General features: G+C 36.8%; 1 protein-coding gene across 3 annotated transcripts in view; it reads left to right on the plus strand.

Annotated features, from left to right (window-relative positions):
• Positions 1 to 25,602, plus strand: part of LOC145673373 (toll-like receptor 2) — a 129,063-nt gene that overhangs the window by 68,946 nt on the left and 34,515 nt on the right. Inside the window, exon 2 of one of the 3 annotated variants that reach the window (XM_081743020.1) lies at positions 3,605 to 3,818. The exons of 1 other annotated variant lie outside the window; for it this stretch is intronic. The gene's annotated coding sequence lies outside the window, so the exon portion shown is untranslated. Of the gene's footprint in view, positions 1 to 3,604; positions 3,819 to 24,843; positions 25,050 to 25,602 lie in introns of those variants that run through there. One more of the 3 variants, XM_081743018.1, reaches the window with a different exon arrangement.

A 25,602-nucleotide genomic window follows, 5' to 3' on the forward strand; every position in this document is an offset into this window, starting at 1 on the left:
TCATAATGAGTAAAATAAAATGTAACTAATGGACAAGAAAAATTTATTTTCGTTTTATTGTTCTTATTTACTGCTCTTTTGACATGAAATTTACCACATGCTTGTCTTTGCCGATTATACACATACTAACATTATAAAAAATACCGGGAGAATTCGTTATCAAATTCTCAGTGGTAGAGCGTTCACCTCTGGTGCTAGGGGCCCCGGGTTCGATACCAGCCTCAGCCAAGTGAACTTTGTGGTGGACAAACACCGTGTGCGTGGGTTTTCTCGGGATTCTCCCGTTTCCTCCCACTTTCTTCATCCCACCATTTTCATTCATTACTCATCCTCACCGTCTCCTTTAGTCTAACCGGCATAATCGTGGGACGTAAAACTCAAAGATTTCATTTCATTTTTTTCATTTTTCGTTATCAAATTATATTACTAGAACAACATATTTATAGTCATGCGACAATAATTTTGGACATGAGTGTATATACAGAGACCTTTGCTAGGTGTTGGTCTGAACAACACGATCCTAAGGTTCATCTAGTTTCTTTCATGCTTCTTGGCGTCCGGTAATGTTACTTCTAGCAACTTTCTCTCAGGCTCGTGGCAGTCAGCACGCCATCGTGGCAGTCAGCACCTTGATATTGGCAATCAGCGCCAGTCGTGGCAATCAGCACCAATAATTGGCTGTGGCAGTCAGCACCCCACCGTTGAGTCCACGGCTGAGTGGACACCTGCAAAATTTCTTATCTGATTACTTCCAAAGACATTTCTCGGTTGGATGAGCAAGGGAAGACTTTTTGCTCTCTTATTGAAGATTGAAAGAGATGATAAAATGTGTACCCTTGAAATACGTTATATCCATATCCATACGTTATATCCATACGAAATACGTGTTTTTGTGATTGTGATAGTGTTGTGATGAAAAATTTTTGAAATATAAGACTGATCCGGACTATAAACTGAATACTCAAAGTAACAAGTGAGAATAATATTCTTTTTTTTCTTTCTTTTTTTTGTGATGGGGTTATATGCAAGGTAAGTCTTGCGACCTTGCTGATATTATATTCAAATATAAATGATATAATTTAAATATTGCTCTATTTAATAATTGTGTTTATTTATAAGTTAGAAATCCAGGCCTGGAGTATATTAATTTATTGGTATATATATCTATTCATTTATTTTATTATTATTAGTGTAAGGAAATATTTAATCAATTTATGTTGTATATTTATGTATATATATATTAGAGCATCATCCCCTATTATTTAAGAATTAACCATATTATTATTTACAGTTTAGCTAGTTCTATCGTTGCTTTTTTTCCATGCTAACTTTTTCTCTTAGAAGCCTGTCGAGGAGGCTAGCTGCTAAATCCATTGTATTTCAGTCTCCCTTACTGGGAATTTTCCATTCTAGAAGTTGGCGCTAAAAAACTTTCTAAAGAATTTTTTGTTGCTATTTTTTTAGCAGGTCAAAACGTATAAAAAGGCTGCCTCCCCTATCTTCGTGGCTATGCATTTTGAGGATTCCTGAATGTAGGATCTTGGCCAGCCATTCCGCTGCACTGGAAGTGAATAGTGCAGTTTGGAGAGAGTCCCCTCTAGTTTAGTTACTGTATGTAGACAGAATAGTGATTCTACTACATTACAGATGCCCGCTTAAGCAATTGAGCTTTGGCCGTGAGGTAGGATATACCAATGATAGGGATTTAGGAAATAAGTTGTTATTTTTAGATGCTTAATCCTACGCCTATAACAGAGGCTATTGGATTACTATTGCTTGTTTAGAATGGGAGTATATAAGCTTCCTAAGGGTCTATGGCGGAGGTGAGTCACGCACGTATAGACTCGAGGTTTTGGTTCCGTCCTAGTGGTGGAGGAACATTTATTTTGAAATCCAAATGCGTTTGGGTTCGATCCCTGCTTATGTAATTATAGCATATTTAGGTGCTGTAAGAGATTAGAGATTTCTCACTGCAACTTTCATTTAAGAGAGTGTTAGAGTGAGTATTTAACCAAATTCCTTTATTTCCTTGAGTGTAAGGAAATTTAGATAGAGCCGTGAGTAGAGGCTGACATCCTATCCCTAATACCAACCTATCCTATATAATTTGCTTAAGCTAGATAGAATCCTTTTGTGGGCTTATCTTGGAGTCCCAGAGACAGGTTTAGGCCAGTCAGTGACCTTTAAGTCAAGGTCCCGTCTTTAAAAGCAAGGAGTACGGTCCAGAAGTAACTGAATTCTGTAAACCTTATTTCCACAGGTCCCTGCTATAATAGAGAGAAATTTCATTAATAAGGAAATTAGGGTTTCTAGAGTTTAGATTAATATACTTCCTTTCTCCATTAGTTATTGGGGAAGGGTAAGAAGGAAGATAGAGTGAAAAATGGGCGGAGTGGCGTCCTGAGTTAAAGTTAGTAACCTACCTTTAAATTAGAGTATTCTATTTGTAAATAAACGAATAATCTCCTATTTAATTTCTCGAAATTTTATTTAATATTCTTTGATATGAGCCAAAATACCCTAGACATTACGAGCAAGTACTTTGTAAGGACGTACATAAGAAGTTTTGAATAATTATAGAGCTGTTAGTTGTTTTCACTATTCTTTTTTTTCTTCCAGGCCCTCTCTCTCATTGCTTCGGTTTTGTGCTTCAATTGAACGTACTTTGGAGTATATATTTTTTAAAACATGAAATGAAATCTTTGAGTTTTACGTCCCACGGTTATGCCGGTTAGGCTAAAGGAGACGGTGATAATGAGAAATGAATGAAATGGTGGAATGAAGAAAGTGAGAGGAAACGGGAGAACCCCGAGGAAACCCACGCACACGGTGTTTGTCCACCACAAACACCACTTAGCGGAAGGTGGGATCTAACCCGGGACCCCAAGCACTAGAGGTGAACGCTCTACCACTGAGCCACAGCGGCCCTAATATATAATGTGAGATCGTAGACAGAAAGAACTTGAGAAGTTTTAATACACAGAGGAATATCATTAATAACAAGAAGTAACAACAGGGGACCTAGATTACAACCTTGAGGGACTCCCGATAGAATATTGAACTTTTCAGTGACAAATCCTTTGTATGAAACATATTGTTTTCGGTCGTGGGCGCAGCCTACGCCCTAAAGCCTGCCTGTAAGCACTTCTGGTCTTATAATGCCAGTTACAAGTTTAGGACACGTACTGAAATACAGTATGTCAAGTTTTGTAGCATCTGATTGTTGTTGTTAACTGCGGCTTAACATTCCTTTTTAGCATAGTTGCTATATGAGATTTGGACCTACAGTAAAGTGGAATCTGAACCGTCGTAACACATTTAAATTTCAATGCTTTCCCATCAGAAACCGATCCCGGTACGGATACCCACAGGCGCGTTAGTTGCACCCATGAGAATATTTGGGAGCAATATTATTTTTCATTGACTGTACACTCAAACTCCAGAATGGAAAATTTGGGGAGGAGAAATGTACGTTTGGGGGTTAGAATGGTAAATTTGGGGGTTGCCTCAAGTCCTTTTTAGTGATAGGCACACCTGTAACTCGGGACCACGTGCATCAATGACGAGGGGGCACTAACAATTTTGTTCTTTTCTCTTTTTTCAGATGAATGGCTTTGATTACAAATAAATATAAGTATTGCATTTGTTGACAAGAAAAATTCATAAGAAGTTCGCAGACTGTTCAACCTGTTTTTGAGGATTTACACAAAATAACTGTAATCTTTGTTTTGTACTAAATGAAGTCCAATTGGGATATTGTAAGGTAGGAATGGATAACGCTTCGACTGCTGTCTATTAGACGATCGGCCAGTCGAGAGGTAAGCCCGCAGTGGTCAGTGTCATATTGTCGGTATCGATTATTATTATTATTTTATAATTTCCTCTAGCGAGTTAGTAAACAGATCAGTGATTTTTGAAATGACAAGTAGCTTTCAATCCTATTAAGATTGGCCAACCCTAGTGTAAAGTATAGTATATCAAATGTCCATTCAACCAATTGATCGCATTTGGTTCGGTCTACGGATACCAGTGATACTCTGGAAATCGTCAGATGTTGGGAGCGAAAGCTGATGGTGTTGTCGACAAATAAGTCCTAACGTTAAGCAAAAGAAGAAGTGTCACTAGAGGGCACATCTGTTCAGTTGATCGTTGATTACGTTCTTGTATGTGTGATAGACTGAACACTGGCAGTATATTGGAGTTATAAACATCCATGAACAGCGGTGATTTGATTTGAGTTTTGGTTTAACGCCCCTTTTAGCAGCGAGGCTATATGAGATGTAGACCCACTAATTAATGCGGGAGCCGAACCACATGAGTTCCGCCGGAAATCGAACTCCCAGCAATTTCAGAAGGCATGAGGTTTCGGAAAGATAAACCACGTCTGTTATCACTAATTGTATCTGTACTTTTCAGTTCGCTAGAGGCAACATATATTTTTGGCACCCATTTTGAAAACGGTGCCCTGTACCGCAAATGTTTCCTCCGACCTTTGTTCCATTTTCCAAAATCTACTGAACGAGGTATAACTTGATTTATATTGCCGTTTCAAATTTTCAAGTCGGCCCCAGGAGCTCTGGGAGCATTTGCTGTTCACGGAATTTTATTAGCCCCTGACATGGGTGCAATTGGATTTGTGACATTTTTTGTCATCTCGAAAACATTTCAGGCCATACAGTTAGGTGAGACACCCTATATATACACTCTGACTATCAAAAGTTTCCGGACAGATCAAAAGAACAATGAAATATTAAATTAGGCTTGTAATACGAGTGCAATGCAATTTTGAACAGTTTGCTTGATAGTTTTCAAACACAATAATAACATTGACATCAGAATAACATATTAACGTTACATAACAACAGAAAATGGCAAAATGTTTAAATATCCCTCTCTTGAAAAAGAATCTTTTTGGAAATGAACGTTAGTTTGTGTGACTATATATATATATATATATATATATATATATATATATATATATATATATATATATATATATATACTCGTCTTCGTTGATTTCTGAAGTCATTGCATAACGTTTCGCAAGGAGGGTTTTGCCCCCCTTAAACCGTTTTCCCGTTTTAAAGAAAAACACGTTCGCTCATTTTATATCTCCTATTTGTGTACGAAGTTTCATTTGTTCATGTCTTTCTGTGGATTTCAGCACTGGTTAAAAACAATTTTAGAGGAATTTTTGCCCCTTTAAACTGTTTTTCTGCACAAAAGAAAAGACTCGTATTAGATCTGCTTTCTACCTACAAAATTTCGTGAAGATCGGAGTGCAACGCTTTGCGAAGCTCCTTATAAGTGATGGGGCTCATAGCCAGAAGACGAAAACATAGTGGCAGGAAAGTACGTCAAAAAAATAGTACAAGTTAACTTCAATTTATATTTGATGAGGTTTAGACATTAATATGTGAGGATATTTATTGAGCACCTTTCGTAGTAGCATACTGCACATTACGATTTAGCAGACGTTTCAAGATCATTTTTACACGACCTACGTAGTCAGTAATCGATTGCTAAGTTGCATCGATTGCTTCATTGAGTCAGTAACCATTTTTTAATCCATAAAAAATTATTCAGTGAAAAGTATTTTAAATTTAAAAGAAATTGATACAGGAACTTACTGAAAGATTCTTAACACTGGCGACACGACGCCAGTTTTAATTTCTTGGGTGGGGGCAAGTGGAGGGACAAAAATTCTAGGAGACAGTCAGTGCCGGATTTACAGCTAAGCTAAACAAGATGTAGCTTAAGGCAAAATTCTCTTGGAGACCCCAAAAATTAAAGAAAACAACTGGATGTACATTTCCAAAATATAAAAAACACAATAATTTTAGAAATGATCCAAAAATGGATCAAAAGATTACAATCTTGACCAATAATTAGTTTTTGAATCAGGGGCCAACTAAATCGAATTTTCGTATTTTTTACGGAATAAGCTCATCATACTGAGTTAAGTAATAGTTTGGTTTGGCGACACTATATACAGTTCTCCAGATATAAGGCGCACAAGAAAATGTTTGATTGAATTAAATATATTGGATTTTTTGGATCTGGAGCACATTTTTTCAACGACCCCTAAATCAAGTTTTCATATTGTTTACGGAATAAGCACATCATACTGAGTTAAGTGATAGTTTTGGCTTGACTACACTGTATGTTGTTCTCCAGATATAAGACGTACAGGGAAATTTTTGATTGAATCAAATATATTGGATTTTTTGGATCTGGAGCACAACATTTTTCAACGACCCCTAAATCAAATTTTCATATTGTTTACGGAATAAGCACACCATATTGAGTTAAGTGATAGTTTTGGTTTGACTACATTGTGTGTAGTTCTTCAGATATAACGCCTACAAGAATTTTTTTTTCCTGAATTATATTGGATCTTTTAGTCCAATAATAAATAAAATAAAATCTGCATATAGCAACAGTGCTTTGTGTTGTGTAGACTCGTATGATGTAATTGGGCCCCTTCTGCTAGCCTGCTTCCTGAAATAGCACTAGTTTCATTTCTTTATATGCCCTGTAGGCCCATTACTTCTTGATACCCATTACCTTCAATAGCCTAGTGCCCTACCAAACCTAAATCCGACTCTGGAGACAGCATTTTTTTGTATATGGAAAAGGTAATTTTATATTACTCTTCCTATATTACAATGCAACGTGTGTGTGGGGCCAGACGTCGTCACTGTGGGCGAACGCTGGTCGTCCTATTCCCCTCTGGTATTTTCACTGATTCTAAAATTTTACATAATTCAGGGAATCGCAAACGTATTAAGGCATGAAAGGTGGAAGGCACCGCGAACGAAACGTATGTACTAGGGGAAACTTCTAGGGAAGACTTCTACTAGGGAAAACTTTGTAAGAGTAAGATGGAAAAGACAGTCAGATAACATACACAATAGCGAAAGTTAAAAGGTCGTATGATGGAAAGTTCAATAGTGAATTAGTTCAGGAATGTAAGCACACTAAGGATATATTCTGGAATTTAAACAAAAGAAGAAGAAGAAGAAGAAAGAAAGATAAAGGAGAAATTAAAATATTGGTTTGTTCGTAAAATACAAGGCACTTTTAATAATTACTGTTACAAAAACTGCACTCTCCCCTTGCAACATGCATATGTCAGTATTTTCCATAGATGATAAACTATACACTCAAAGAGTAGCCTATGTCTATCGGAGGGCAGTTCCTCCTCTGAGGGTTATTCTGCGCTGAGACAAATTAGATCAATTATGTGTATCTCTTGTTTTTATGATTTCCAAGTTTTCGTCTAACTTGAACAGTATAGTTCGATTTTTGTTCGTTGACTAAATGCAATTGATTCTAGTTAATTTTCCTCAGTCAACTTTTGATAAAATACCGCAGGAATTCTTCAGTTTCTTGAAGAGTCACTCTTGCATCGCCCCTTCACCACGCCTAATTGTGCATTAATGAAATCTACAACTAAAAATAATATACTTTTTCTTTAACCTGACTTCGATCCGACATTTTGTTCTCGAGTTCGGGCTGTTTTTACATTTTTGCGGCAAATTTTCGACTGGTCATAGCGCCGAAAGAAAACATTCGTGTACCTAAATTGGCCTATACTTTTTGTCTTATCTTGGTGTCAGGAACAAGGTGACCAGAACTTTTACTTTCAAAAACGGGACGCATACGAATCGGCGACGAAGGGGGGGGGGGAACTTCCACATTGCATTTTGGGACTCAGCAGTGTTTTCAATTTACAAAATACACAAGTAAGAATGATAACACAGCTTTTCTAACTTAAGTACTACCCAAAAATACATTTAACTACTTCAACACTCAGAGTTACTACTCAATTTCCACTTGAACCACAAAACACTTAATTCTCATTTGAATATTCAGAAGTTTTAGGCACGGCTGAACCTTCCCAATAAGTGTTGATACGGAAGAGTGGAGAATTAACATTAGCCATTTATATTTTGAATAATAATTACGGGACACCTGGGTCATGTTTCCTTAAAAACGGGACATTTAGGCGTCCCGTTTGAGAATCAGAAAAAGACGGGACAACGGTTGAAAATAAGGGACTGTCCCGGCTAAAACGGGACGTCTGGTCACCTTGGATTACCTTTCAAACGTTGTTGGTATTAAATTGAAATCTCCCTGTACATGTATAGGCGGATTATATATAGATATAGATAGATAGATAGATATATAACGTTCTTTGTTGTGTGTTGGTTATTTCCTAAAATGTAAAACGAGGAAAATGTTGAGTGAATCGACAGAGTTTCCACTTTCACTACTAGATGTCTCTGCAATCAGTGAGGAAAGTTGATTTTGTACCGAATACGACAAACATTGCTATAATAGAAAGTATTCACAAAAACCTTGAGACTCACTGCCCGGTGAATCGGAACCGCAGGCTTTGAACATCCTGCCTTATGCACTTTAATATTGTGCTACTAACATGTTCACAAAGCAAGCGTAATTCTAACAGGGACTTTCCCGATTTGTATCCGTCTTTAATGTGCAACGACCCTGAATGCCCTATTACTCATTCCTAGGAGCTGAAACACAACCAACGCAGATAAGTATGTTCAGAGTTGCAAATGTCATTATTTTAGCACTGGATTTCGTTCTGTTGAATAGCTGTGAAAAATAGTATAATAAAGACTTCCTTCGAGTCAATGTATTTAGAAAGTTTGCCTCAATTTGTATCAAACTCACCCACTACATTTTTTAACGAGTAGACTAAAACTCATGTATACATTTATCCTGTTTGTTTGTGTCTGTTCGACCGGGTCATAAATAATTTGAAAAACTACTTCATGAATGACTAGCATGTAGAGGTTAGGAATAGAGTTCCTTGCTAAAGGTGATCCATAGGGAATTTGCGGCTTCGTGCAATGGCATCATCCCCCCCCCCCCTTTCTCCAGAAGAAATATGGTAAAAACCACGATTTTAAGCATGCTACCCAGGGATAAAAGTGCGGGAAACGTGGGGCGACGCCGTCCTCCACCTCGAAAAAATACGTACGGCGTTCCCCTAGTTCCTAAAACATTACAATGGGCAAAGATAGGCAGGGGGAACGGCGTGAAGTCATACCGCTACCTACCGCCCCCTCACCTTTTCTGATCCATTTTACCTCTGATGCTACCCCATCATGAACAACGAAGGAGAGGGAAAGGACACTCGCACTAAGAAAGGCCTAAACACTACTAATACAATCTCGTTGTGTGTTTTTTCTTTAAATAATAATCTATTTTATTAGTGAAAGATAAAGCGAACACACCTGCAGAGGAAACATGGTAATTCTTTTTATAGAATTCAATATCGAGCTTCAATCTCAATATATGAGTTTGCAATTCCAGTGCAACTAGCTCTTTTATAGGCCTATTTATTTCTTGATTTTCCTTCTACAGCCGTTTAAAAAAAAAAACTTTTTTCCACCTTCAATGATAAGGAACTTGTTTGTGACAAAGACAAAACTAGTTTCCATATCAAAACTGTGATTACTAAGTAAATAGAACAGATGTTACCTACTGTTCGAGAATTGAGTTTTTGTATTGACAGCAATCAAGCAACTCATGCTGGGATTTGTTTGACCATTTGCTTTAGCACTGTCCATGTGACCTTAAATTAATGCGACCTAACCATGATTTATCAATGTAGTATTTAAATAGAAGGTCCGCTTAGTAAATTTAACTATCACCATCATTAAGTTTGTTTTCATCAGGGAATATTTGTTTTAAATAATATAAATTAGTTATGACAGATTTTTCCGCCCCTCGAAACCTGCCACTTTATGCAAGTGCACGTTTTGCATATATGGTAGAGACGGCCCTGATGATCCGAAAGCGATATAAATCAAGCAATTCCGCTTTTAACGTTATCATTATATAGAGCAAAAACATTCCTACAATCGATTAACCGTCCCAAGAATACGCTTAGTCTCCATCCTTAATTCTCTAAAACCGCCACTGATAGGAACACAGTGCACCTTTCGCGTTCGGTGTTGATCTACATAGAGCAAAAATGATGAGAGCTAGCAAGAATATTTTTTTTTAAACGATTTAGCGTTCTATGAATAGGTACCACCTTTCCTTTTTGACCCTCTGATCAAACTGGAAATGGGAGAAGTCAACCATTTCCGATTTTACTGGTCGCTATGGAGTAAAATGGTAATTAATAGATAACGAGAAGCGGATTGCCGCAATCAAGCGTACCAAGAATGTACTCACGTGCAGGGACAGGCCGGTAGCCAGCCCAAAAATTTAGGGGGGCTCGGCTGAAGTTAGGGGGGGCCCGACCCAAAAATATTATAGTTCATCACCATATTATAGTTCATCTGCAAGCCTACCGTGAAAATTTTAGGGAGGCCCAAAAAAATTTAGGGGGAGAGGCCCCCCTAGACCCCCCTGGATACGGGCCTGTGCAGGGATAAAAGTGGATCTGATAAAGTAGGGGGAAGGTAGGTAGCGGCATGACGTCCCGCAGTCCCCTTGCCTATCTTTTGTTCATTGTAATTTTTTAGGAACTAGGGGGACGCCGTACTTATTTTTTGGAGGTGGGGACGGCATCCACCGCGTTCCCCCGCACTTTTAACCCTGCTCACGTGCCAAAACAACGTTGACTACACGCTACCTTTTGAACGAAGTCGTTAGACTGAGGGCACGGGGCACAGCAGAAACGTTCGCCAGAGGACGGTGACAAGGATCTCACACTATTAGTCAGTTTGGTGCTTGTGCGTAGAATTTGAAAGGTTAGCGATGTATCAGAGTTCGATTGAGGCCAGATGGCTGAGAACGAGTATCTCGGAAAGAACGTGATATGTCGGATACTCGCGAGCTGCCGTGATTAATGGCTTACAAAGGGAGGGGGAAACCAGCACCAAACCAGATAAAGTAAGGCGGCCACATCTCATTAAAAATTTGAAATCGGATGTCGTTAACCGTCAAGGTTGTTACAACAGAATAGGACACAAACTGCCTCAGAATTAGCATATATTTTAACAATGAGCAAAGCATTAATGTGTCTAAGAATACAGTTTACCGTGCACTGTTAGATATGGGCCTCCACAGCCGATGTCCAAATCTTTCACCACCCTCACAAAGTAAACGGTGACGTGTTCCAATGTTAACTGCACGACATTGTCGATTACGAATGCCCGTCGTTATTGGGCGGCTGAACAATGGCACTACGTTGCATGCCCCGGCGAATCACGATACTACTTTCATCACTTCAATAGCCTAATGAAAGTTCATTCCGTTGTCTTTCAGGCAAACAGCTGTACGTGATATGGACAGCAGGACGACGGCTGGCCGGTAGTCGCTCCATTATGATTTGGGAAACCCTCACATGGTTATCCATGGGCACGATAGTGTGTGGAAGAGCATCATGATTGTTGCTAAAGTCGTGTCGCTCGCTTTATGAATTGTCCTCCAATCACGTAGCACTACCGTCTTAAGCAGAAGACAGCACGCTTGTCGTTGGCTGCCGATGATTCAATGTCTCTGAAAGCACTCGGCTGTTGCCAAGTCACGTCAATAATCAAAAACCATACAGCGTAATTGATTGGGGAACTTCAAGAGTGTGCGTTAAATAGCAACACAGCAACTATAGTAACCTCACTCTATAGACAGCCACTTGCTCACAAAGGGAAGCCGCCCCCATGTGCGGTTTCTTTTCATACTGTCCTGTTTGGTCTTTCTCTCCCTTGAAAACTGACTGACGGGCAATAAATTAAAGCCAAACTGTTGCCATATTTTTGTCAATGGTTCTTTTTCTTTGACATAAGCTCACCCACACACACTATTAGACATATGGATGGAAGAGAAAGAGAGGGAGAGAGGGAAAGGGATTTACGTATGGCAACGTTTAGTTTTTTCTTCTTCCAAAGGAACCACAAACTTTATGACAGTTTCTTTGTGCTAAATTCAGTCTCCCGACTGGCTATCGTTTAAGCGCGCTTTCTATAACTACATGTACTTCCAGCCCAGCGAGGGTAAACAAGTAAATTGGACCACGCCGGAGTAACAGTGGCGAAGTATAGCTACGGATGGGTCATTCCTGACCATGTGCACTCATTCATGTGGGCCATATTTCCAGCTGGTTATGACATCTTTCAGGAGTGCAACGCTCCTTGTCACAAGGTCAAGGTTGTGCTGCAGTGGTTCGAGAAGCACATTAGTCAGGAGTGCCCACAAAGGGGGGCTATGACGCAAACTGCGTCATTGAAATATTTGGGGGCGTTAAAAATCTATATAAATATGTTTGAGAGGGTGTAAAAATTAATCGACATTTTTTTTTTCATGGAAGAACACCTACGGATAGACAACTGGGGGGTGCGTCATGGACATAAGGGGGGTGGGCACCAGTGCATTAGTGAATTTTAATTGCTACAATAGCCTCCAAATTCACTCAATTTTAACCTAATTGAATACCTTTGAGATGTTACGGAACATCAGACTCCTATTTCTTTGCTCTCCTTCATGGAATTTACAGGAATTTAGTTAAATGTGTATACAGTTATAGTGTGCCGTGCCTCCGACCAGCTACAAAGACCTCATTGCTTCGATGCCAAAGTGCATTGCTACTGTTCTGCGACCCAAAGATAGGCATATCACATATTAGTTAGATGGTCATTATGTTTTGTGTAGTCAGTGTACATTCCAGTTCCACTCGAATCCCTCTGCTAAAACCGGAACTAGTAGAAATCTACTACTACTTCCAGTTTCAATATTAATTGAGAAATTATAACTCAATACAAACCAAACTCTTTCACGTGATGAACACGTGTCACTGTTACTGATTTTTAAAAAAAAAATAATGTACAGCTAATCTGAGATATGTAGTTAATGACGTCATAATGAAAACAGCAATTAGCTCATTTAATTGTATTTTGTAATAGCGAGTAGCCTTAAGACACTACAGAAAAATGGTCGAATGATTTAATCGCACAGCTAAGATGCTATAGTGCGTATGGAATGAAAATTAATAACATGAAAAGCAAAACCAAGATAGTACAAATAAGAAAACAAGTACGTCAATTAAACATACATATCAATAACCATCCATTAACTAGAATAGCCTAGTCTTATTTAGTTATTTAACAGCGGCGCAAATCTGTCTTCAACATTGAAGGAGACAAGTAAGTCCTTCAACATTGAAGGAGGAGGAGGAGTAGCATTGGAGGAGTAGCATTGGAGGAGTTCTTTTATTATTATTATTATTATTATTATTATTATTATTATTATTATTATTATTATTATTATTATTATTATTATTATTATTATTATTATTATTTTGTTAAGCGATGCTCAAAATATTTGTTAAGTTGAAAAACAATCCTGTGGAGGATCAGAAAGCAGAGTTGTCTTTAACATTGGGAGGCGGGCAGATTTGAGGCTTATTCTGGGGGGACATCAATTTCATCTCACTTTCCTTTGTGGAAATCGGACACAAATCATCACATTTTTCCCAAATAATACATTTCAAATCGGATTATTAGGGGGACAGTTCCTCCTAGTTCCAAGATTGGAGAGGACATGTCCCCCTCATCCCCCAGGGATTTGCGCCAGTGATATTTAGGCAACACGACCACTAAAGATGGCAACTGTATCACGGAGATCCGACCATATATTGTTTTGACTTCCATAATTTTGCTGTTGTTATTAATGATATAAAGTGAAATAATTATCTAATTTTTAAACAAGCTTTGCTTAAGATTTTAGAAGCAATTTTACAAGATTTACTAACAATCGAAGTAAATTTCCAGAGTTATTACAGAATTTACAACGTTTAACACGACGGAACTTGATTGTAAAATTGACGTGCAGTGGTGTGTCCTACATTCAACAAAATAAAACACTGTAATTGAATTGAGTTGATTTTGAGTTTAGTGTCTCTTTCAGGAGCGAGTCTATACGAGACATGGATCTATTGATTAATCTATGGTGTTATATTATTATTATTATTATTATTATTATTATTATTATTATTATTATTATTATTATTATTATTATTCAAGATGGCACCTGGCGAACAGCCTTGCAAGTCTTTGTTCCGAACCAATTTACGGAGAAAAAGTGTTTTATATCTTGTTATATAGTATGTGCAATAGTCACTTCAATGTTAAAAACTATTTAAAATTTCATGAAGTGAAATATACTGCACGAAGCATATATGCAGAATGGAATTTCGACACACAAATACAATATACATATATATGTAAGCAGTGGCGGCGATTGGACGTTAAAAGTGGGGGGGCAAGACATGATCTGAATATTTGTATATCATTGTTAGTTTCCCTGGTTATTTCTAACACTTTGTTTGACGAAAGGGTGTATAACTAATAGGATACTATCTTTTTCGGTTAAAACACCGTATATCGCATTTCATATTTTATTAAGTAAATAGACAAGAGCAACGCAAGTAGGTACTATCCCTTTGTACTCTTAAACAACGAAGGTGTCAGAAGAGACTTGATTCCATGCTCATGAACATCTTAAAATTTTGTCCGAAAAATTGTGTAATCAGATTATTTAATAACAAATTTACCAAACAAATAAATAGAGAGAATAATATTAAACATAGTAATGAATAACGAGTCTTGTTTTGTAGAAGTTATATTGAAACTGGGGATTAATGAACAACTTATTTTTTAATTCCACACCACTCTTAGAAAATGAAAGACAGTAAATACTACAAGCATATGCTACATTTAAAGCATATTTGCTTTTGCAGCTTCCCGAAATTTGTTCGTTGCCATTAGGTGCAGTTTTCACTTTCTTGGAACGCATTTAAACACAATAATACTTAGAATCACTCCACACTCCAGTTATAGAAAATAATCCTAAAACCTAGAATTGTGTTGAATTCACTAAATTTCATGTGCACCCCTAAACACCACTCACTCGTATATTACACTACAAAACAATGAAAAAGGTAGAAGTTGTTTCTTATTACGCTCTTTTTAATCAATATTCCTTACTTTACAAAGGAGAGAAGACATTTTAGGAACTGTCATTTTATGTGCAATTAAAGAATGTCTTGTGAAATACTTTTTTTGCGAAACGTTCTCTCAGTTAGTTTCAAAGCGGCTGACTAACATATCGAGCCCTTGTAAGAAAGGGGTATAGAAGCAAACCCTGCTAAATCCATTTTCGAATTTTATCTGGGAACGAAGAAAAAGTGACGCTCTCATGTTTTCAGAATTATTGAACAACTTGTTTTTTGTTTTGTTTTGTGGTTGATTTCACTCATTTGTATTAATAGTGACCAATAAAAAAAAAACTGTTCAACAATTGTGAAACAAAAGGGCGTCACTTCTTTGTTTCCTGAGAAAATTGAAAAATGGATTTAACAAGTTTTGCTTCTATATCCCTGAATGCTGGAAATGTTGTGTTCCAATAGGTCAATTTTGGGGTTATTTTCCGTGACAATTAAAACACAATTCTTGTAGCTTTCTTAAATTCACAGGAAGAAAATCAATACGTACTCACGCAACGGCAAATATTATATGGCACCATTTTTTTGTATGAAACAGTAATACATACGAAAACTTTAACTTCCAAATGAAATTATATACATTAATGGGTTACTTCAAAAAAGTGGGGGGGCAACTGCCCCCCTTTGCCCCCCCTAATCGCCGCCCATGTATGTAAGAAGTCTTAATGACTTGTCACCTATAGCTGCCTCACAGCCAGTGAAACGAAGATTTCAAGACGAGTGTTCTAAATTTACTTATAATGGCTTTTGATCCACTAACAGTGATGTAAGACATCCCCAATGAAATTAATCTTTAAGTACTCCGGTGATAAAACTTACACTTCAGTAGGGTCTGATAAACCCCAATTGTTTCTTCCACGAATATTGAATTTGTTGGTTCTTGTTTTAAGATAATTTGAGTGATAAGCAACCTCCTTGATCTTTTGTCATTGTTTTGGCGTTTTCAAGAAGTCATAATATCACATACACACTCAAAGCTGCATGTATGCATTAAAAAAAGGTAATTTCATTCCTGTTTGAAGATAGACTAGCCGCAGAAGGTAACGCCTTCTCTAAGGCCAATGGCATCTGCTATGTCGTTTTGAGAGTTCTATGCATAAAACACCAAATTATAATTGAAAAAGCTAAACATTTATATATAAATCAAGTTTACCGATCACAACATTCAATACAAAATAATATTTACGTTTACACTATGGTGGGATGTCTCAGACCCCAAGTAACTCATATTGCAAAAAGTCAGAAATTTGCTTTTGTTTCTGTTAATATAATGATAGTTCATGCCTAATTATGAAGGTAGACAAGAAACCAACATCATCTATTGACTACCTTTAAATTTAGGGAGATAGGGGTAGAGAGGACTAAATGATAACTGGAGTTTGTGAGACTCCATCAGAGTTATTACGGGTTAAAATTTAGCAGAACACAAAACCAATAAACAGAATATTGCATTGTACTAACATAAGTGTCATTCGGTTTAAAAAAAAAAAAAAATGGTACCTGTATTGCATAGGAAGAGCAAACCATATGTGCTAAAATAAAGACATCAAGTTAAAAACAAATAGTGTGAATCACACATTTTTTTCTTGAAAATTATTATGCAAATAAATTATATGCAAATAAGTCACAATTATTCCCTGTGTAACCACTGCCTACTTAAGCTCAACATATAGGCTAAACAAACAATCGGAAGGTAAGCAAAGTCCGAATGCAAAGAAACCAGCTGTAGTTCAAAGTCAAGGTCAAAACATTACTAACCTACAACAACGTTGTAACAAAAACAGAAAAAGAAAATGAAAGTGGTGATAACGTATCTAGGATTGTGAGGGCAGTGGCCCCAGCAAAAGCAAAAAAAGGGAATTTATGTTGATAAGCAAGAAAAGCAAGCTCGTACAGTACATTGATAGGGACTAGGAAACATAGCCTTGAAACCTGTGCACAATACAATTACATCCTTAGGTTGAGAAAGAAGAAATAATTTTTTTCGCACACGCCAAAATGGACATTAATATATATTAAATACATACATTAAGTGTACATTTAATACATATTCTTCTTTGTACTAATCTGTAGACGTCAAAAATTACAATAAATGTATCAATCTGGAACTGTCCTACAGACATAGTCATAACACGATTTTACGGTACTCTCAACAATAACAAAGTAGTGCAGAATAGAATACAAAAGTAAAACCTTGAACGTAGTTAACAAGGATGATTTATTATGTCTACGTCCTTCCCCCCCCCCCAGAGAATTTATTGACCAGGAGCGAACCAAGACAAAATTTTCACCCAGGCAAAGTGACTTTTTGGTGCCCCCCTAGTCCTAATCTATATTTTACATTTGAAAAATGAAATGAAATCTTTAAGTTTAACGTCCCACGGTTATGCCGGTTAGGCTAAAGGAGACGGTGATAATGAGAAATGAGTGAAATGAAGAAAGTGGGAGGAAACGGGAGAACCCCGAGAAAACCCACGAGCACGGTGTTTGTCCAGCCCAAAGTCCACGCGGCGCGAGCTGGGATCGAACCAGGGACCCCAAGCACCGGAGGTGAACGCCACTGCGCCCCCTATATTTTACATTTTATTACAGTGATTTTAATATGTTAAACCTATTTTTCAAAAAGAAAAATTAATACTCAAATACACAATATAGGAATATTTAGTACTTAAAAATATACATATGTATCAATTACATTGTTTTTTTTATCATTATTATTAAGGTACTGATATGTATAAACAAAAAACAATATCGAACAATATTTATTCAATACTACTAATGTCACAAAATTACTGCTATATAGTAAATTGTTTTTCATATCAATAATATCAATAATCATTTTACCATATATCCAACTGTGTAACAACCTATTCTAATAACGTGAAATACTAATAATACATTTCATGTATGTTGAATGTGTTTTACGCACAGCAATATAAACAACTTTTTTTTTTTTTACATAGATCCTAGAAGTTGAAGTCCATAGCATTCATTGTTTTCCTAATTTTGGAACATTTGGTCTCAGGCGTGATAATAGCATGACAAAATTCAAGAAAAATTAAATAGAAAGTTAAATTCCACTATTACTGAAAATTTGCAACAAATTAAACAATACATTTGCTTTCAGCAACTCACAACAATTATAATTACAACCTTCCGAGCTTTTTTTTATCTGAAAATCTCTAATAATAACATCTATGTCAATGTTTTGAAGAATGTCGAACTCAATCGACATGTACCCCCTCTACTATACTTTAAAAGAGTATCATATATAAAATCGAATGACGTTCATTGCCTGGGAAAAGTTCACAAATAACATGGTCCGCTATAAACAATACCAACTCCCCCGCCACTCTTTTCTTCTATATAAGCGGTTAGCGTACGCGCCCTTGGCGCGGGAGACCCGGGTTCGATTCCCGGCGGGAGCTCATGTGGTTCGGATTCCACGTTAATCAGTAGGTCCACGTCTCACATAGCCTCGCTGCTGAAAGGGACGCTAAACTGAAATTCAATTCAATTCAATTCTTTTCTTCTATATGCCATGTCTCCATTTGTTTATTCAGCCCTCCCTAGTACTATAAAACTATCTTCTTTCATTGTGGAATGGAAAAAGACGAAGTAATTGACGCTACTTTACAAGAATATAAACCCAAAAAGTTAGTAGAAAACGTTTGGCGCCCCCTTGACTGTAACGTCCCGGGCCCTTGGTCCGCCCCTGTTTTTGGTGTGAATTATTAGGTATATACAGTGGCGGCGATTGGACGTTAAAAGTGGGTGGGGCAAGACAGGATCTGAATATTTGTATATCAATGTTAGTTTTCCTGGTTGATGCTCACTTTGTTTGACGAAAGGTTGTATAACTAATAAAATACTATCTTTTTTCAGTTAAAATACCGTATATCGTATTTCATATTTCATTTCGTAAATTAACGAGAGCAACGTAAGTAGGCACTAATCTTTTGTATTCTTAAACAACGAAAGTGTAAGAAGAGATTTGATTTCTTGTTCATGAACATCTTAAAATTCTGTCTGGAAAATTGTGTGATCAGATTATTTAATAACAAATTTGCAAAACAAATAAATAGAAAGGATAATATTAATCATAGTAATAAATAATGAGGCTTGTTTTGCAAAAGTTACATTGGAACCGGGGATTAATAAACAACTTACATTTTTAATTCCACACATGCTATTAATGTATGTTATTACTCTAGAAAGACAGTAAATACTACGAACGTATGCTACGACATTTAAAGAAATACTTTTGCAGCTTCCCGAAACATGTTCGTTGCCATTAGGTGCAGTTTTCACTTTCTTGGAATACATCTAAACTCAACAATACTTAGAATCAATCCACACTCCAGTTATACAAAATAATCCTGAAACCTAGAATTATGTTGAATTCAGTAAATTTAATTCTATATACACTCGTACACCCCTAAACTCACCACTTCACTCGTATACACTGTAAAACAATGGAAAAGGTTGAAGTTGTTTTCTATTACTCTGTTTTTAATCAATATTCCTTGCTATAAAAAAAAAAAAGAAAAGAAAATACATTTTAGCCAATTTTTATGCAATTAAAGAATAACTTGTGAAAGACTTTTTTTTTTTGGGGGGGGGGTGTTTTCTCAATTAGTTTCAAAGCGGCTGACTAACATTGTAAGAAGAAATGAAAGTACGCTGGAATTATTGCGCTCCAATAGGTTAAATTTTGGACCATTTTCCATGGCAATTAAAACGCAATTCCTATAGCTTTCTTAACACAACGGGAAGAGAAATAACCAACACGTACTCACACAACGGCAAACATATGGCATCATTCTTTTCTATGAACCAATAATACATACAATAACTTTATATTCCCAAATGAAACTATATATATATATATATATATATATATATATATATATATATATATATATATATATATATCAATAGATCACTTCAAAAAAGTGAGGGGGCAACTGCCCCCCTAATCGCCGTCCATATATATACGGTGTTAATGAACTAAACCAACAAACTGTAAGAGGTGATTTCTCACATCAAAATAAGAGAAAAAGTTAATATGGACCTGTAGGAAAAAGTATATAGTTTTAAGCTAGGGCTGTCCAAAATCGCGAAAAGCTAAATTTCAACAGGTCCTATTTCGAATGCCAGAAACTGTGGAGGGTGTCCTTATCAGAGTAAAGGAAGTCATACATTCGCAATCAAAAAATTCACATTTCAGATTTCATTAATGTTCAATGTGTGTACAGAGTATTCCCTGCAGGGTGAAATTCCCAGACATGCCATCAAGCGAATTTTGAGATATGCTCTGACTTAGTGATTGGTCCAAAGTAGGCAAAGGATAAGTCTTGATTGCAATGAACTCGGAATCCTTTGGCGCAATGTCGGAAGTGTTAAGGATCGTCAGCAGCACGGTCTCTCGTACTCAGAAAAACGCATACAACGATGTTTTCTTTCACGCTTATAAGTGAAGAAAACGTGAAATATACCGTGATGAAATACATCGCATCACACATTATTCGGAACACACACACACACAAAAAAAAAAAAAAAAAAAAAAAACCTGGAGCTGCTGGTTCCTAACACTTCTGTTTTCCCTGCGAAGCATTGGATATACATTGCTGTCAAGGCTTACCTCCTGCCTGCTTTGGGCCCTCCTTGAAATCAGGGTAAATCTGAAAACTCTGTTGAGAGTATACCTGAGAATTACACCCTAAAGTGAATACCCTATACACCTGTTGAAAATGAATGAAATATGCACTTTTGGATTGTGTATGCGTGGCTTCCTTTACGCTGATAAGGACCACCGCCCACAGTTTCTGGAACTTTTTCTCTTATTTTAATGTGAGAAATCACCTCTTACAGTTTGTTGGTATAGTTCATTAACACACTGTATATACCAGGGTTTGAAAAACCCAGGTGTTTTTTTTTAAAAAACCAACCCACTGGGTCCATGTGGGTTTTTTCGTGTATTTTCGGGTTTTAGTGGGTTTTCTCGGGTTTGTTTTTTTTTGTTTGTTTTTTTTAAAAATATTTCAATGTCTTTGGGGTAAAAATGTTAAAATATGATTTACATTTCAAGATTGTCACTGTCACAACTTACAACAATTTTCTATTCACTGCTGTTTTGAAAAAATGGCCGCAATTTTGAAATTTTATATTGGGGAGCCGAAAAATCTATACAGCAAATTTAGAATGTCTTGTGCTTCTACCCTCAAAATTTCAACTTGAAAGCCCGAAAATTGCGCCCTGTAGCATGGATACCCGCTATTTTGAATAAAGGCCGCCATTTTAAAATTTTATGCCGCCAAATTATATACAGCTAATTTAATCTCTCTTGCTTCTACTTTGAATAATTTAACTTGAAAGACCAAAAACTGCCCTTTGTAGCGTGGTTATCCGCTATTTAGAAAAAAAAAGAAAAAAGGGCGCCATTTTGTAATTTTACGTTGGTATGCCGAAAAAATTTATACAGAAAATTTAGTGTCTCCAGCTTGTATCTTGAAATTTAAAAGACCAAAAGTTGAACACTATGTGGTACAGGCACACAAACGAACAAATGTAGATCGATTCATCCCAGGAGCCTGTGACGTTCGCCAAATATGAATACCAAATAGCTATATTAATTTAAGACATAATTCATCAAAATGTCTTATATGAAATAAATTCAACGTAAAATAAATGGTTTTATTGTTGAAGTTCACTTTCGATGGGCCTATAATTTATATTTTATTAAAGTAAATGTTTCAAAATGTCATAAATGAAATTAAATATCTTCCAGCGTAAATAAATAGTTTTATTGTTGAAATATTCACTTCCGATGCCTTGTGGGTTCAATTGCGGGAATTCCCCGAACACTTCTTCCATGATGGATTTTCCTTGAAAATTCAGCTTGCTTTACTGTACATCGAAACTTCTATTAATACTGAAGTTTAATTCAGCACTTAAAATAGTAAGCGTTACGTAGTTTTGGGAGCTCCGAGCATTAAGATTCTTAATTTTGACAAGAATTTTTACACTATTGCTAGTGTTGATTCTACAGAACGCTTATTTGAAGGGTAGCAACAAATGACAACTGAACTGTTGTTGGAAAACCAAATTTTACTGAATGCTTTTCTTACCGTGAAAGGTAAGATATAATACTAATAGTTTTACTAATGTATTTACATATTTACTGTTAGTACCGGCATCATGGGCGGGGATCATGGGAGGCAAGAGGGGGCAGTTGCCCCCCCCCACTTTTTTGAAGGAACCACTTAATTCTTTTAAATTATATCATATATTTTTCGGTGATAGGCTAGAATCTTCATTATTCGATTTTAAAAAGTACCAAAAAACTTTTTACTTTGATTTTTACTCAAGACTGGAGGCATTATAGAACACGTTACATGTGCTTCCACGCCTTTTTGCGTCGAGACGTAGTGTGATGACGTCATAACTAAAAAAAAATTGTTATGACTTTTTTATTACTTTTTGCAAAGCTTACTTTTGTACCTAGGAGACTGAAATTTTGCACACACATTTAGTACACACCTTAGTATTTTTCAGATTTGTTTCAGATCTCTGCGTTAAAACAGGGGGGTACAGAGGAGCAGTAAAGTACAAAGAAGGAATATTTTTTAAACAAATAATCCATTTTTTCATGATTTTCCCACCTCAGGTACATGATGGAGACATGTGGGTGGTACCGTTTGAAAGTATGTTCTATTCTGAAGGGAGTGATGTACGAACAATGATCATAGGATAAATAGTGATGTCTCAGGAAAATTTTATATTACATCCGGGTCATCTGGGGCATTGTGGGAATGTTCTTAGCTCATTGGTAAACATTTTCCCGCACTTAGTTTTCAAGAGAAGCTTGAAATATTTATACACATTTAGTACACCCCTTCGTAGTTTTCAGTTGATTTTGAGATCTGTGCGTTAACAAAGGGGGTCCAGAGGGGATCAAAGTTTGAAAAAAAATCAGAAAAAATCCAGATTTCCCTCACAATGTTCCGCCTTAGGGACATGATAGGAAAACGTAAATGGAACCGTTTGAAAGGTTGTTCTATTCTGAAGAGAATGAGGTACTAACCATGATCCTAAGATAAAAAGGGATGATGCTGTAGCTGATTGACTAAAATTCAATAATTTACCTTTAAAATGCAATAATTTAAAATGGTTAATGTATATAATTTTATTTGGAAATGTAAAGTTTTTGCATATATTACTGGTTCATAGAAAAAATGGTACCATATAATACGAGTATTTGTCGTTGCGTAAGTGTGTATTGGTTATTTGTCTTCCCGTGGAGTTAAGACAGCTACAGGAATTGCGTTTTAATTGCAATTCAAAGGAATGAATATTAGAATTGCGTCGTAGCATATGCTTGTAGTATTTACTGTCTTTCATTTTCTAAGAGTAATAGCATACATTTAATGGCAAGCGTGGAATTAAAAATGTAAGTTGTTCATTAATCCCCAGTTTCAATATAACTTCTACAAAACAAGCCTCATTATTCATTAGTATGATTAATAATATCCTTTCTATTTATTTGTTTTACAAATATGTTATTAAATAATCTGATCACAATTTTCAGATAGAATTTTAAGATGTTCATGAGCAAGGAATCAAGGGTTAGTACCTATGTGCGTTGCTCTTGTCAATTTACTTAATTGAATATGAAGCACCATATACGGTATTTTAACTGGAAAATATAGTATCCTATTAGTTATACAACCTTTCGTCAAACACAGTGTTAGGAACACTAACATTGATATACATATATTCATATCTTGCCCCCCCCCCCACTTGTAACGTCCAATCGCCGTCACTGACCGGCATCTATGATCTTAAACCTGTCAACGTATGAGGGATAACGTCCCTCGGTGGCGCTCACTATTCACGGAAAGTATTTTCTAAAATACAAAATTGCTTATTTTACTTCAAATAGGTTTTATAATTCACACATTAATTTGTTCTATAATTATCTCAAGCTGAGTTTTTAAAAATTCATTCATTCAGTGCATTCAGAACTTTATAAAGGTCTTATGTTGAATGTTGTTGACTACCTTAACATGAAAGCATATAATTCGCCCAAAGAAAGTTCAAAATCTGTTAAAAATAACTTTCAATGTGATCACCTTAGTTGTACGAATAATATACTAACAGAAAGGTCAAAAACCCAGGTGTTTTTTTTTAGGTGGGTCCAACCCGAAAAAACCCGCTGGGTTTTTTCGGGCTGGGCCCACTTAGGCAAACCCTGGTATATACACGCCTAGGTAGAGGCCGCAGTAGCTTAGCAGCAGGGGCGGATCCAGGGGGGGGGCGATCGGGGCGATTGCCCCCCCCCCAGAAGAGGTAACGTTCTTAATTTATATATATAAATAAAACCCATCCTAAAGTTTGGAGCCCTTAAAAGTAGCAGTATGACAACCCACCGCCCTCCCAGAAGTCGGTTCTGGATCCGCCCCTGCTTAGCAGTAGAGTATTTACTTCTGGTACGTCGGGCTCTTGGTTCGATCCCAGCCTGCGCCAAATAAACTTTCTTGTGGGCAAACACCGCGTGCGTTGGTTTTCTTGGGGTTCTCCCGTTTCCTCCCACTTCATTCCATTCTTATCATTGAACTCATCATCACTATCTCCTTTAGCCTCGGTGCATAATGTAGAATGTTAAACTTTAAAAGAAAAAATTTATTAAGTATACTATTCGACATTTTGCATTCACGTTTTTCACGCAATTCACTCGATTAGGATCATCTTCGGAACTTGAGATGTTCTCTGCTTGCGAGTTGGCAACCTTGGAGGAAAATACAGATGCATACAGCGCATTGACTACTTCTTTTCATCACAAGGACAAACAACGATGAAACCACGAGACGCTAAACACTTCCTTTCCTAGTTTTCCCTGTTAGTGTTCTTCGCGCGTACCAGTGTACAGGAAAGTGCAAGAATTGGTGTACTGCAAAGTTTTTTTTGTAATTTTAATGGAAACTGTTTTTGTGTTCCGCGTATCTCAAAGACACTTGCTATGAAATTGTCTGTAACATTTCTTTCAGTAATGTACCATAAGGTAAGTGAGCTACATCTACATTATTTTAGTAAGTAGACTACAGGCATGGGCGCCCACAGAGGGGGACAAGAGGGGCAATTGCCCCTCCCTGGATTTTCGAAAAAGGTTAACATTTATAGGCTCTTCTGGTGACAATAGTATACTTTTAAAATCAACATTTACTAAATGATTAGAGTAACAAAATTTAGTCAAACCCATCCCCAAGATTTTAATCTACTTCTCTCCCCCATATGATGTTCCATATTTTTTTTCAGCAATAATTATATTCAGCCTAATGATGCATGCAGTGCTAAGTACTTTGAATGATGGTATCCGTCAGTTGAGTTGAAAAGATAATTTCGCTCTTTGTTGTTTCTTTTGCTGACGTGCTGCTGATAGCAATGAAGTTTTGTTTCGTTGCGTTTCATTCTAGCAATTGTGTGTGAGTGTGTGTGTCTTCCCCCCATTGGAAAATATCGTGCGGGCGTCCATGACTACAGGGGTGCCCGCAGGGGAGAGCCAGACCTACACCAGGGACGTACCCACGTGGGGTTCAAGCGGGTTGGGATCTCCC

This window comes from Thermobia domestica, chromosome 16 (genome assembly GCF_964235325.1).
Source record: "Thermobia domestica chromosome 16, izTheDome1.hap1.1, whole genome shotgun sequence".
Lineage (NCBI taxonomy): Eukaryota > Metazoa > Arthropoda > Insecta > Zygentoma > Lepismatidae > Thermobia > Thermobia domestica.